At 54.5% G+C, this 12,605-nt stretch overlaps 1 long non-coding RNA gene across 1 annotated transcript; it reads right to left on the bottom strand.

Moving 5' to 3' along the window:
* Positions 1-4,745: 4,745 nt before the first annotated feature.
* LOC122701430 lies at positions 4,746-11,653 on the bottom strand. Its single transcript, XR_006343079.1, has 2 exons — positions 11,417-11,653; positions 4,746-4,953 (listed from the first exon to the last, which is right to left on the bottom strand). It is a non-coding gene; the product is annotated as an uncharacterized LOC122701430 (long non-coding RNA).
* Between the last annotated feature and the right edge of the window lie 952 nt (positions 11,654-12,605).

Raw genomic sequence — 12,605 nt, 5'->3', positions numbered from 1 at the left:
GAATTGCCTTCTCCAAAGAGAACTTCCTTCCACAGCCAAAGTGCCCCATTGAGGTATTTTCCTAAAACTCTTTTAACACTTTCCTCTTTAAGTTACTCACTTAACACCTATTAAAATTACAGTTTTAGAGTCCCCGTGCCGATCGATCATGGCAGTCACTAACAAGTCCTAATAGTTGTAAATTCCAAGAGCTTCATAATCCCAAGGAAAGAGGGGCCAACTCACCCTCTCCCAAGCCCCAGTGGGCTCTGTTCTGAGACATGACTGAGTCGCCTCACAGGTAGGGAGAGACGGTGAGGAAGAACGTGGCCAGGGCCAGGTACTTCCTAACTGGAAGGCAGGTGTTAGGGTTTGGAATGGCGGGGGTGAACTATATAGCCTGTGGGGCCAAAATTAACCCCCTTCCTGGTTTTGTAAATAAAGTTTTATTGGAACACGCAGCCAGGACCACTCATTTACTTAATGTTTCTGGCTGTTTTCTTGTCACAACAGCAGAGTGGAGTCGCTGTGACAAGGGACTGTATGACCTGTAAAGTCTAAAATATTTAGTATCTGGCCCTTTCCAGAAAAAGTTTGCTGACCCCTGATCTGGAAGGTTCCGGCTTGAACTCTGGCTCATCACACACTGGGTGTGCGACCTTGGACAAGTCAGTTCCTCTCTCTAAGCTGGTTGCTTCATCAGGAAGGCAGAGGCAGTAACAGTGTCTCCCGATAGGTTGCTCATGCAACGAGACTTCATACATGTAAAGTGTTTAGCTCATATAAAACCCTCAGTGTGTGCTGGCGGTTATGATGTTCTTTAGAAATGAGACCAGTAACTCCTACTTCATATGCCGATTCTCTGAAGCAACAGAGATCGAGCCTGTGAAAACAGGTCGCCAAAAACACATTAATTATTGTTGTAAATCTCTTAAAGGATTTTCAGATGATTCTTTGCTTGTTAGTAAAACTGTTTTGTTTTTTTTTTTAAGGGAGCAAATTAGGAATGGCAAGAATGTAGAAAAACTCTAATTTCACAGGAAAAGAGGAACTTGAACCCCCCCAAATCCAAACTCTCACTTAGCAGTCCAGGAAACTGTACCCCCTGATCCTTGGCTGGGACTTGAACCTGCCCAGAATTAAAATATTCTTTTGGCTGAGACTCTTCTCCAATAACTGGTGCTCAGGAATCCAGGCCTGTGTTTTCCTTAAACAGTTGTGTTGCCTCTGAGGTCCCCACCAGAGCCTGTTTTGGCTTTTTTTTGGCCATACCACATGGCGTGGAGGATCTTAATTCCTGAACCTGCAGTGGGAGCACAGAGTCTTAATTACTGGACCACCAGGGAAGTCCCAGAACCTGTTTAAACAGTAATCTGCTGCAAGGTATTGGCATTCAGGTTTGCCGCCTGGGAAGGGAAGAGACCTTTGTCTACACACCCTTCAGGGGATTGTCCAGAAGCCAGGGGAGGGTGGCCACCACTTTGACCTGCTTTGGAAGTGTCATTTAAATCTGTTTTAGTTAAGGAGATCCAGCGGCCTGCCATTAATTTGCTTCATTTCACAATTATTAACTGAGCAGCTAGTACATGCCAGGCCCTGGGGATACAGCAATGAATGATTCACCCCCTGCCCTTGGCAGCTGCCCTGGCTTCCTTCTAATGGGGGCAACAGACAATCAAATAAACACTAGGGCAATCTGGCCCCGTAGGAAGTCCTGTATGCTCCCTAGGATTTCAGTCCCACACTAAATACTTTAATGATGAACTGGAAAACTATTCTGGACCATCCTTCTACAAGAGATTGATGGTAGGATTTAAGAGGGCCGGCTCTGGAGGAAGTCAGATCTGGGTAAGACTGGCTTTGCTATTTGCAAAATGAAAACATGAACCCCGCGTTCCCAAAATTATTCAGAATTTCAGGATGTCAAGGGTGAAGCATTGAACCAGCAGGGCCCACACTGTGAAGCTGACTCCACCCCCAGGGTCAGACTGCTTTTAAGCTGGGTCCACTTAGACACATCTCTTCACCTGCCTGAGCCTCCATTTCCTCATCCGAACAGAGATGCTAAGGCCTACCTGAGGCTGGTGCAGCTAGAGAGAGGAGGCGGGTAAAGCTCTGAGAGGGGGAGGGTGGGCTCAACACTATCACTGCTGCTCTCAGCCCGCGGCGATGGCCTCATGTCATCTATGAGAACAGGGCATATTTATGATGCTTAGTTAGTAGACAGTGGCTGAGACTTAGACAGCAGACGGTCGATGCCAGGCACCATCTTTAGTTCTTTACGGATATTCATTACATCCTCGGTGCAGCCCCGCTCTGTAGGTACCATTATAGAGACGGAGAAATCGAGGCCCAAAGAGAAGAAATTTGCTTCAGGTTTCACACCCATCAGTGGAAAAATCCAGATTCAAACCGGGGACACCTGGCCCCCCAGGCCTGTTTTCTCAACTGACCTATGTGCTCCAGGAGTTGCCACATCCCTGACAAGTACATGTGCACACACACACACGTACACACGCCCCTTCCCTGAGATGCTAATGTGAAGCAGACCGTGTGGAACTGTCCCCATCACGTGGGATTCTTTCTCTCTTTACTCAGTCTATTGATTTTGCCGCGCATCAACCAGGAGCCCTAGGAGGGCAGGCGTGGTCTTGCTTCCCGAGGCATCCCTGGTGCCGGGGACCGTGCGGAGCACAGAGGAGGCCCTCAGGAGGCATGCTCCAGTGGAGGCAGCAGGGAGCAGGCGTCCAGCCAGAGCGCTCTGACCCAGAATCAATAGCTGCAGTTCCGGGAACCTCAAGACTGCAGGCTGAAGAATGTGTCTGGGTTGGGGGCGATCTCGTGGCTACAAGAACCATCTCACACCCTGCTGGCTTTTCTCACTTGGGGTTCTCCCACTGTGCAAGGCGGGGGCAGGGGCGGGTAAGAGGCATTCAAAGGGAAGCCCTGGGGCCCAGCCCCCAGCCCGGCAGGCAGCAGGACGAGGGCACAGGTTGTGCTCTGGCAGCTGGGCCCCAGCTGTCCGCCAGCCTCTCGGTGCCCGCCCCAGCTGGCCAGCCAGGCCCCGATGCCACCCCCCACCCCATGACACAGCAGAAAGTGAAACCAGACCCGCCCCTGCTGGCTGGGACCCAATGCCCGCTGTTTCCCCATCCCAGGGGGTGGGCGGGGAGAGGATGGCTGGGCCGGGCACCAGCCTGTCCAAGGAGTGCCCCTCCAGGCCAAGGGTGCCGCTGTGCCCCTGCCCATCCCAGGGTCATTGGTGCCCACCGCCTTCTGAGCCATGCCCTGTTTGTGAACCACCAGAGCTGCCCAACTGAGTTCTGGATCTTCACACTGCTCGGGGGCGGGGTGGGGGGGGAGTAATTATTCTCCCCATCTCACTGAGAAAACTGAGGCTCAGAGAGGTGCCCTGGCCAGGAAAGAGGGCACTGGGGAAGCAAGATCCTAAAATAAGAGACCAGTCAGAGTTATGGGTGGGCGTGGGGGCAGAGATCCGAGGCGTCTCACTGGTGTTGGCATGCAGGGCCGGAGCTGGGGGGGGGGGCTCATGGCACCCAGGTTGTCACAGGTGGAGCCCGCCACAGGTTGGAAGTGGCACACCAGCTCCACGGGTGCAGAAAATCCCTAAGACAAATAATTCTGAAGAAGTGGACTATGGGGACGTCCCTGGTGGCCTAGCGGTTAGGACTCTGAGCACTCACTGCCGAGAGCCCGGGTTCAATCCCTAATCCAGGAACTAAGATCCCACAAGCCAGGATCAAAACAGAAAAGCAGATGAAACTTTACAAAGGATCATCTTGAGTCCTGCCCCATCCTACCACCTGTATTTCCCTTTGGTTGAACGTTTCCTTGCAAACAACTTACCCTCCTCATCTTACATGCTGTGCTGTACTTGGTCGCTCAGTTGTGTCCGACTCTTTGCGACCCCATGGACTGTAGCCCGCCAGGCTCCTCTGTCCATGGGGATTCTCCAGGCAAGAAATTGATGTAAAAAGAAAAGAGCCCTTCTCCCCGGAACCCTAAACTGAAAGCCAACCGCTTGCCACAGTAAAAATCCGCCGTACAAAAGAAATACCTGTTCGAATAATTTACGTCTCTAGCCAGGAACCGCTTAAAATCCTGTGCCTATCAGACTTGAGAAACTTTTATCCCAAAACGTGGGTTTCCTATGAGAGGCAATGGAGGTCCAGAGAGGTTGAATCTCTTGCCTAGGGGGGTGACACACGGCCAAGAGTTGCAGAGCTGGGGCTGCCTGATTCCAGGATTGCAGAAACCTATGCATATGTTGGACCGCAGTCCTGCTCCTGTCTGAGTTGTCTCTGCCTGCGCGGGTATTAGTATCAGCGCAGACGGCTTCCATGTGTAATGCTTGTCCCCACTTTCCCAGCGCCTTCTGAGCCTGTCTATCACTTGAACTTCACAATAATGCAGCAGGTACAAGTGAGAACCATTTCAGGCTGGAGGACGGGGGTGGTGGTCCTTCCCTTCCCAGGGAAGGAAACCGAGGCAGAGAGTGGGAAAGTGGGCTGATTCCGGGAAGCTGGTGAGCCAGTCACGGCTGTCCAGGGCTTCTGCCAAGGTGAGGAGCCCAGAGGCCCTGTTGGAAGGCCCAGGCTAAATGTGAACCGGCCTCGTCAAACAGGTAACACTTGTTTCTTCCCCACCTCCCCCGCCACGAACCCCCACAGCACACTCGGACAGCAGCTGCAGTTGTCCCGTTTCCCAAGCCTCATCTCCAACATTCAGACCCTGGAGGGCAAAAAGCATGTTTAGCAACCATCTGCGGATGGCATTCTTTTTATTTTCCGTGGTGATCACCAACCAGTTCTGAGCACCATGAGGGGAGCACTCCCAGGGACCAGAAAGGAGGGTTGGGGGCGGGGGCGGGGGCGGGGGGGGGGGACATCTTTCTTCTTTTAGTTGCTGGAGAAACTCAGCTGCCACGGCCGGCCCAGGGAACCCCGAGGAATACTGCAAGAGCAATAAGGATTTTTAGGGGCATTATGATAGTGGAATGCAAACACATCTGCCCCCAAAAGTCCCTCATTTTCCCTGCGGTAACCAACCAGCTGGGCAGGAAGTGGGGGCTCTTGGAACCCCAAGAGCCAAAACTAAAAAGGAAAAAAAGCAGAAAGTTAGAGCAGACGTGAGACAGGCCGACGCTTTTCCTGGTGCACGGCGGTGGCTCCACCCAGGCTCCCTAAAGGCTAAGAATTGGCTAAATGGGTCTCCACACAGCGGTTTCCATACAGATGCACCTCCTCCATGTCCAGAAAACCAGGATCTGGGATCCCAGGGCAGGTGATAAGGATCAGTCCCTCAGGTCAAGTGACTCTAGGGAACTTGGGGCCGTCTCCCCCAGACCACAAATGACTATTCCCAACCCTCATTACTAATCTGAGTGAATCACGGATCCTTCTATCCCTCCTTCTTTTGGGATGTGGAAAGTTATCAACTCAGAAACGCGGATGAAAATATCTATAAGCAAGCAGGGGTTTCCAGGGCCATATGAACAAGTGAAGGGCGAGAGCTTGGGTCGGGGAGCCTGGTGGTTATCACCGATGGGTCCAGAGTGGAAAAACCACGGCTAAGGTCCAAGGTGCCGACTCAAGGAATCAAGGGCAGGGCCTCCCTGGGATGCATGACCTCCAAGGGTCTCTGGGGACAGGGCCCTCCTGCTAGCCAGTCAGCACCCTGTCCCCCCACCCTGACCTTGAAAGGGTTAACCACTCCACTGCTGCTGACACAAGGAGGAGGCGGTTGCTCACTCAGCAAGCTGGCATATCACACTGGGCCATCGGGGAAGAAGGGGCTGAAAACAGCCTCTGTGAGTTCTGTGAATGGAAGTGGCCTTATCGCCATCAGAGAGAAAAACGGGGCGAAAAGCTGTGCTGACTCAGAACCCACGACCCGGGCACTCCCTGGCTCCCTGGCACCGTGTCGCGTGGCTCTGACGCTCTGGCAGGGACTCAGGCATCCGTGGCCATCAGCAGCCACCCGGCCAGGCCTGCGAGGGAGCCATCCTACACTCGCCATGTGACAGCCGGCAACCAGGCCCAGATCTCGCCTTTCAGACAGCACCTAAAATATTCTCCGGGTGAACCTGCAGCTAAATATGGCCTGGCCTACAAGTGCCTGGTCTGGACCTTTTAATGCCATTCGAAGATATACAATCAGGAACCCACGGGCCTTTTGGTGGCCCGGAGTCCAGTTACTGAGACCAAATGGGAGGCCCGTGGGATTGGCTGGCTCGGGGCGGGGTGCACCCCCCCCCAGAGCGGGCGTCCCGGTGCCAAGGCTGAGCAGGCTTCTTTGCTGCATGTTTTATCCCGCAGTTCTCTCTCTCTCTGCCGACCCCCAGAGGGCTGGCTCAGATGCAGGGCCCCTCATCTACCCACTGTGACCCTCCCTCCTGGCCCTCGGGTGACTGCCATAGCCTTCTCCCCACTTTCAGGCTGCAGCCTTGGCCTCCTGGCATGGGTTTTCCTATACTCAGATTGAAACAAGAGGACTCAGGACCCCAGGTGGACGGGGCAGCCTCTGGCTGGAGAAGGCAGGCAAAATAACACCCACAGGGGTGGCTTGCACGGTAGCTTCAATGTATCCCTGCTCCGGGGCTGGCCCCATGCCATGCCCCCGCTTGGCCCACCCCAAATGGCAGGATCATGGCAAGATCGCGGCCCTGAAGGGGGCTGCTGAGAGAATGCTCAGCACTCTCGGGCCTGGAACCTGTTAGCCTGCTCTGAACAAAGTTGGGTTCTGCCCTCCGCAGAGGCCACGTGGTAACTGGGACAGTCAACCCCAAACAGTCTCTGGGGAGGCTGTCCTCAAGAGTCTAAGCTCCCCGCACCCCCCACAACCGGCCACCACCCTTCTAGCCAAGAAATGCTGCGTGCCCTCCGAGGGCCCCAGCAGGAGAGACCCTGCTGAGCACCTGTCTGGGGCTTGTTTGGGCTCTGGTGGTGGCTCCAAGGCCACGTTCAGGCCTGGGCTGGCGGAGGTCCAGGATGTTTTGGGCAGAGATGCCAACAGGCCCAGGCACTGATCTCACAGGTTATTCCAACCAGGGAGTCTGGTTTTCGGCACGTCTCGCAGAGAACTTTCACACCGCGCTGCGCAGCCTCCTTGGGGCTCTCCCCTCCCCGCCTGGGCCCAAGCCTCCACCAAACGCTAAATTTGCCACCCTCTTCCCAGTTAGTGCCTTTCGCCAATGGCTTTCCTGGGACACCGACACGAGTTTTCATTTTCTAGGTGTGCTCCCCTTTCATGCTAGTGGTGCAGCCTTTCCAGAGACACTGAGAAAAAAGGGGTTTGCCTTGGGGTTCCTTCAACTCAAATGTTTTATATCACAAAGATGGTGTAAAACCAGAAACTCGAAAACTGTAAATATTTGCGCAGCCCCCTACAATGGACATTGCTGGGAAAGAGGACTTCAGGGGAGGGGGGGTTTTCCAAACTCTCTTCTACACGCACCCTTTGGACTGAAAAGCCTGCACGGCCACTAGGCCTAAAGTCTGTGACCGTTTTTATATGGCATTTGCATCGGTGTTTTTCCTGGGCGCTTACTTTCGCCTTGTTCCCCATGTGAGAAGCAAAAAGGACCTTGCCTTTTCCCAAGTTTGGGATGCTGAGCAAGAAAGAAAATGGATTATTTTACTGGAGGATGCCTTTTCTGGCAAGTAGTCTAAGGACCAAGTTTGCCTTCACTTTTCATCAGATCCATTTCTATCCTCATGCCTAAAATAGCTGTATTTACTCTACAATCGCAATTACAAGAGGCTGAGCTGGTCTACTATTAGGAAGCTGTAAATTTCTCTGGCCAGACTCTTCTTTCTGCTCTTAATCTCAGGGGGTGGGAGGCTGAGAAGCAAGAAATAGAGAGAGTGCTCCCTTAGGGACTTTTCCAGCTTTCATTGGCTTGAGTCAGAAACACACTGTTTTATTTTTAAGGAAGCAGGAGTTTCATTGGAGCCCCTCTTCTAAATATTTCACACACACACCCCAGCTACTCTATATTCTTTTCTATTGAAACATTTTTTCCCCCTAGGGGAGTCCTATAGCTTGTGTATTGCTAAGAGTGAAATTCAGAGCTGCTATTTTTTGTTTTTTGAAATCCACTTGGGGGGGGGCGGCGCGGGATGACATCTGATTAGTGAAATTTCACACAGGGGAGCTGTATTCAGCAGTCCCACGGTTGAGCTTTTCTTTTTTCTTATTGGTTGGGGTGGGGGGAGGGCAGTGGTCAGAATATGAAAAGAAACTGTGATTCTTTGCCGAATTAATGACCACTTCTCACTGCAAAGTGCCGATTTATAACCCCTTCACCATACTACTATGCCTGTTTCCAGGCTTGGGGCAGGGAGCTGTGTGTGTGTTGTGGGGTGAGTTTGCTTAACGTATTCATAATTACATGCACCCTTTTCAGAGGGCTGAGTGTAAGCAGGGGCTTTCCTGTTGCAAATGCTCAAATTAAAGCAGCCCCCGGTTCGCATTCAGCACTCAATTCTGATTTTTCACACTTAACAATTCAGTCATTTTAACATGCAGCTTCATCGCTGCGATTAGAGCTCCGTATCTTGGTGCGACATTTGGTGTTCCGGCCTCGTTAATTCACGTAAAACACCCTATTTGTAGAAGTATCATTAGAGGCTAATTTGGTGAGATGTCCTTATTTAGCAAAGCAAATAGGACCTGACAGTCAGCTCTCTGGCACTATGATGGGGGTGACGATTCAGCAATTCACAACGTGACAATTTCCCATCGCCCAGCCACGCTGGGATTGTGGACTTCTGAAAATTGTGCTGTTTCATCGTGTCCCATAACAAAGAGAAAGAACTCTGAAAAGTAAAGAACTGGTTTTTGCCAAGGCCCCGGGAGCGCACATGTCATCAGTGTATCTATGTGCCATTTCTATTGAACTCGAATTTTCTATTAGGTACTTTGTGTTCAAAAGTTTTTCAGGTTACAGCTTCCTTTTCTATGCCCTGCTGTGAACACCTGATTGAAATCCAGGTTTGCAAATAAATAAACTTAAGCAATGTGAAAATTCATGTAAGTTACAACTGGAGGGTAGGGGGTGTGTGTGTAAATTAACAGAACTTAATAAGGTTAATGGGAGGGACATTTGTACCCCCATCACCCTTGCCTTAAAGAATTCCCTGACAATACATTATCCAGAGTTCCTAATAAAATAACTAAGATCCAGGGTAACAGAATTGCAAAGAAACATTGCAATTCCATGTGGGGGCAAGCAGGCAAATCTAATGTAACTGCAATTCAGGATTTCAGCTATGTTTGGTTTCGAGGGTGTCAAACGATTTGACACGACCCATATTATCACTCATTCCCTTAAAATCCTGTCTACTGAAACATCTCATTAAACCACTGGCAGGAGGCGGGGCTGCGGGGGGGGGGGGGCTACTTTCACCTTCTCATACCGTTCTGGGCCTCCCAAAGAAAGGCCCTTAAAAACAGCAGGTTCAACAGAGAACACATACATACACATACACAGAAATGATCATCTAGACACAGCCTTTCGCCTTTACCAAAAGTAGCAAACCTCCCCACTTTCTCCCACCAGAGCTCTTCTCCACCACCACCAGCTTCGCAGTGGTTAGCTTTCTGTCCTCTCCTACGGGGCTGCCGGAGTTTGCATCCCTCGCCGTCTAGAATGACCCCAAAAGCGGGACTTTGTGGGCCAGTTGGATAAAACATAAACTCATCTCGCCCTCAAAACCCCGATTCTGGGACCACAGCCTCCAAAGCCTCCTTTCTCCCCCTCCACAGCTCACACAGCAAGTGGGGCAGGCTGCCTTTGAGGCAGATTTTTGGAGAATCCTGGATAATTAAAGGAATCATTACTGGGTTTTCCTGAAGGAATGACGGAATAACAGTTGATCTCTCCCCAAAGCCAGGGCTGCTTGGTAAAAGGGGAGCGCGTTTTCTGCCTGCCCCATGGGTTATCTTTTCCCTCCCTTACCCCTAGACCCATAGCTGGGCCTGACATCTTCCCAGAGACTTTCAGCATCCAAAATGTCCATCAGCCGAAACGCAAAAGGAGTGCCCCGTGCCTCCTGCGGTCCCACACCCCCTACTCCTTCCCAAATGCAGCTAAAGTTTAGTTGTTTGTGCCCTTAATTGTCTTATTAAAGTCAAATTTGCAACTTGCCCAGACTGGGGGAAGTGATTTCCATCTTAATAGCTCAATTAGCCTCTGGGTTCTGGAAAGGCCACCGGCTACACACACCTTTTCTCCCCATTTTAAACCCCCTCCCTTTTTCACAACTTCTCCTAAAAATAAATTATAAATATGGATGTGTCCTCAGAGGATCTTAGCGGCACATTCCAACGCTCCCCACGGTGGGGCTCGGAAGCAGGAGAAACCAGAAACGCCAACCCCCCCACCCCCAAATCAAAATGACTTTTCCTTTTTCTTCTCCTAACTTTTGCCAGAGCAACTTGGTGTGGTCTCGGGCCCTGCCACCCGGATCCGCACCCCGGAACCTAGATTTTTTTTTTTTAAACTCCTGTCCAGCAAAAGCTACAGCCAACAGTGCCATGGCTGCCTGCTCCTCGGAGGGAGGGGGCGGCCAACTTTACTTCGGGGAGGTGGTAACTCTCCGGGGACGATGCTCCCGGCTTCGCTGGTCGTCTCCGGGGCCCGGCCCCCGGAGGCTGGAGCCGGGCCCCTCTGCCCGTGCCAGCGCGGCCCCGGGCGCACGTGGAGCGGCGCGGTGCGGCGGGCGTGGACGGGCGAGCGGGCGGCCTGCGCTCCGCGTGGCACCGATATCGGGGTCACGCCGCGAGTCAGTTTCCCGAACGGGCTTTCCGGGGTGGGGGCGGGGTGGGAGGCTTCCAAAGCGCCTCGTTAATTTCCGAGCCTCGGCATTAGGGCGGTGAGGGGTGCTGCGGGGTGCTGCCTCGCCCCCATTCCACCTCCCCGCCTAACACGCCCCTCTCCGGAGCCAGGGAGGGGCGTGGGGAGAGGGGGGAGCCCAGCCCCGCTGCCTGGGGGGCGCGCAGCGGCGGCGGATCCCCTCCCAGACGAGCGTCTAGCGCTGCGTCCCGGGAGAGTCGCGCGCTTCCCCCGCCACCACCTCCCCTCTCGCGTCGCCACCCACCCCCCAGGCAGCCGCCCCGCACCCCTTTCCGTCCCGGGGGCCTGGGCACCCACCTGCCGCGGCCCCTACCCTGGCCCGGGGGAGGGGTGCCATGCAGGAAAAAAAGAAAGGGTAGACTCACCGCCGCTGCCGCCTCTGGGGGTGCAAGGGGGGCCCCCCGGGGTTGTGCCTTCCAGGGCTTTTGGGAGGCGTGCGCGGGGCGGGGGGCACCCCGCGGGCCCTGCAGCCTCCGCCTAGATTGGAGCCCAGCCTCAAATCCTACACCGCGGGTTGGGGGGGGGGGGGACTTCCAGAAAAAAATCCCCCTTCCTTACCCAGACCAGATCCAAGTGATGGGCGGGGGGTGTAGAAAAGCCCTTTCTGCCGGAGCGCGGAGCCGACGGGGCTGCACCCGGCCTCCACGGTCCGCTGCCGCCACAAAGCCGCGCCCCCGCCCCCCCCAGCCCGGCCCGGCCCCCACCCTCCCCCGCTCCCCGCCCCCCCCCCCACGCCCTATGGCCGGCCCGGGGCGGGGGCTGGGCCAGCCCGGGGTTGGCCGCGCTGGGGAGGCGGCGGCGGCGGCCCAGGCGGCTGGGCCGCTCCTCCCCGGCCCGGGAGAGAGGGCGAGAGCCTGGAAGCCGAGCGCGCCCGCCGGCCCGGGGTGGGGGCTGGGGCGGGGGCCGGGTCTGGAGTGGGGGGGCCTTCCTAGAAACCCTCGCCAAATATAGTCGGCGGATAGGGGCATTCCTCGAAATGTGGCGGCGACGTCAGCCCCGACCTATGGGGGGGGGGGGCAGAGGCTGGGGTTCTCCAAACTGGGGAGGGGGGGAACGGGGGAGATGGGAGATTCCCCACTTCCAATACCCCCGCGGCCCAGAGGAGGGAGCCTAGGCTGGGCCTCCCTCCGAGGAGGTGGGGGGAGGATAGGGTTCCCCCAGATGCGCTCCAGGGATCCCTCAGCCGGGGATGTCTCAATGGGGATACATCTGCTTAAGATTCAGACCTCGCCCCCAGATCACCCCCCCCCCCCCACTTTCGGGAACATTCAGTGACAGTGCCAGCCGGCGCTTTCAGCCCTTCTCACTCCCCTCCCCTTGTGAACCAACAGTAGAAGTCGGGGCTGCACCAAGTCTGGCCCCACACCTGGTCACCCACCCCTTGGCGGCCTCCTAACCCCCTCCTGGGAGTCCCCCAAAAGCCCCAGGTTTGAAATTGGAAGGACATGCTCTATTCCCAAGAACTCCCCAAAATACCAACCCCAAACCTAAAGTTGTGCTTCCCCTCATCCAGTCCAGTCCTGTTGATACTTTCAGAGTCCCAGGCTCTGGGAGATAGTCTCGAAATTGAAGGGTGGGGCATGAGGGTACCCTCTCCACCTGGCTAAGATCCGACCCCTGGTGCTGACCGCCGCCCCCCGCCCCGCATAAGCTACTCCCGCTCCATAAACTTCAGAAGGTTCCAACCCTCTTTCACAACCCAGCCCCCTCCTCAAATCTGCCCCCGCGCTGCACCCCTTTCCCAGAA

The sequence above is a fragment of the Cervus elaphus genome, chromosome 10 (genome assembly GCF_910594005.1).
Source record: "Cervus elaphus chromosome 10, mCerEla1.1, whole genome shotgun sequence".
NCBI lineage: Eukaryota > Metazoa > Chordata > Mammalia > Artiodactyla > Cervidae > Cervus > Cervus elaphus.
Note: the sequence above shows the minus strand (reverse complement) of the source record. Positions and strands in the feature narration are given on the sequence as shown.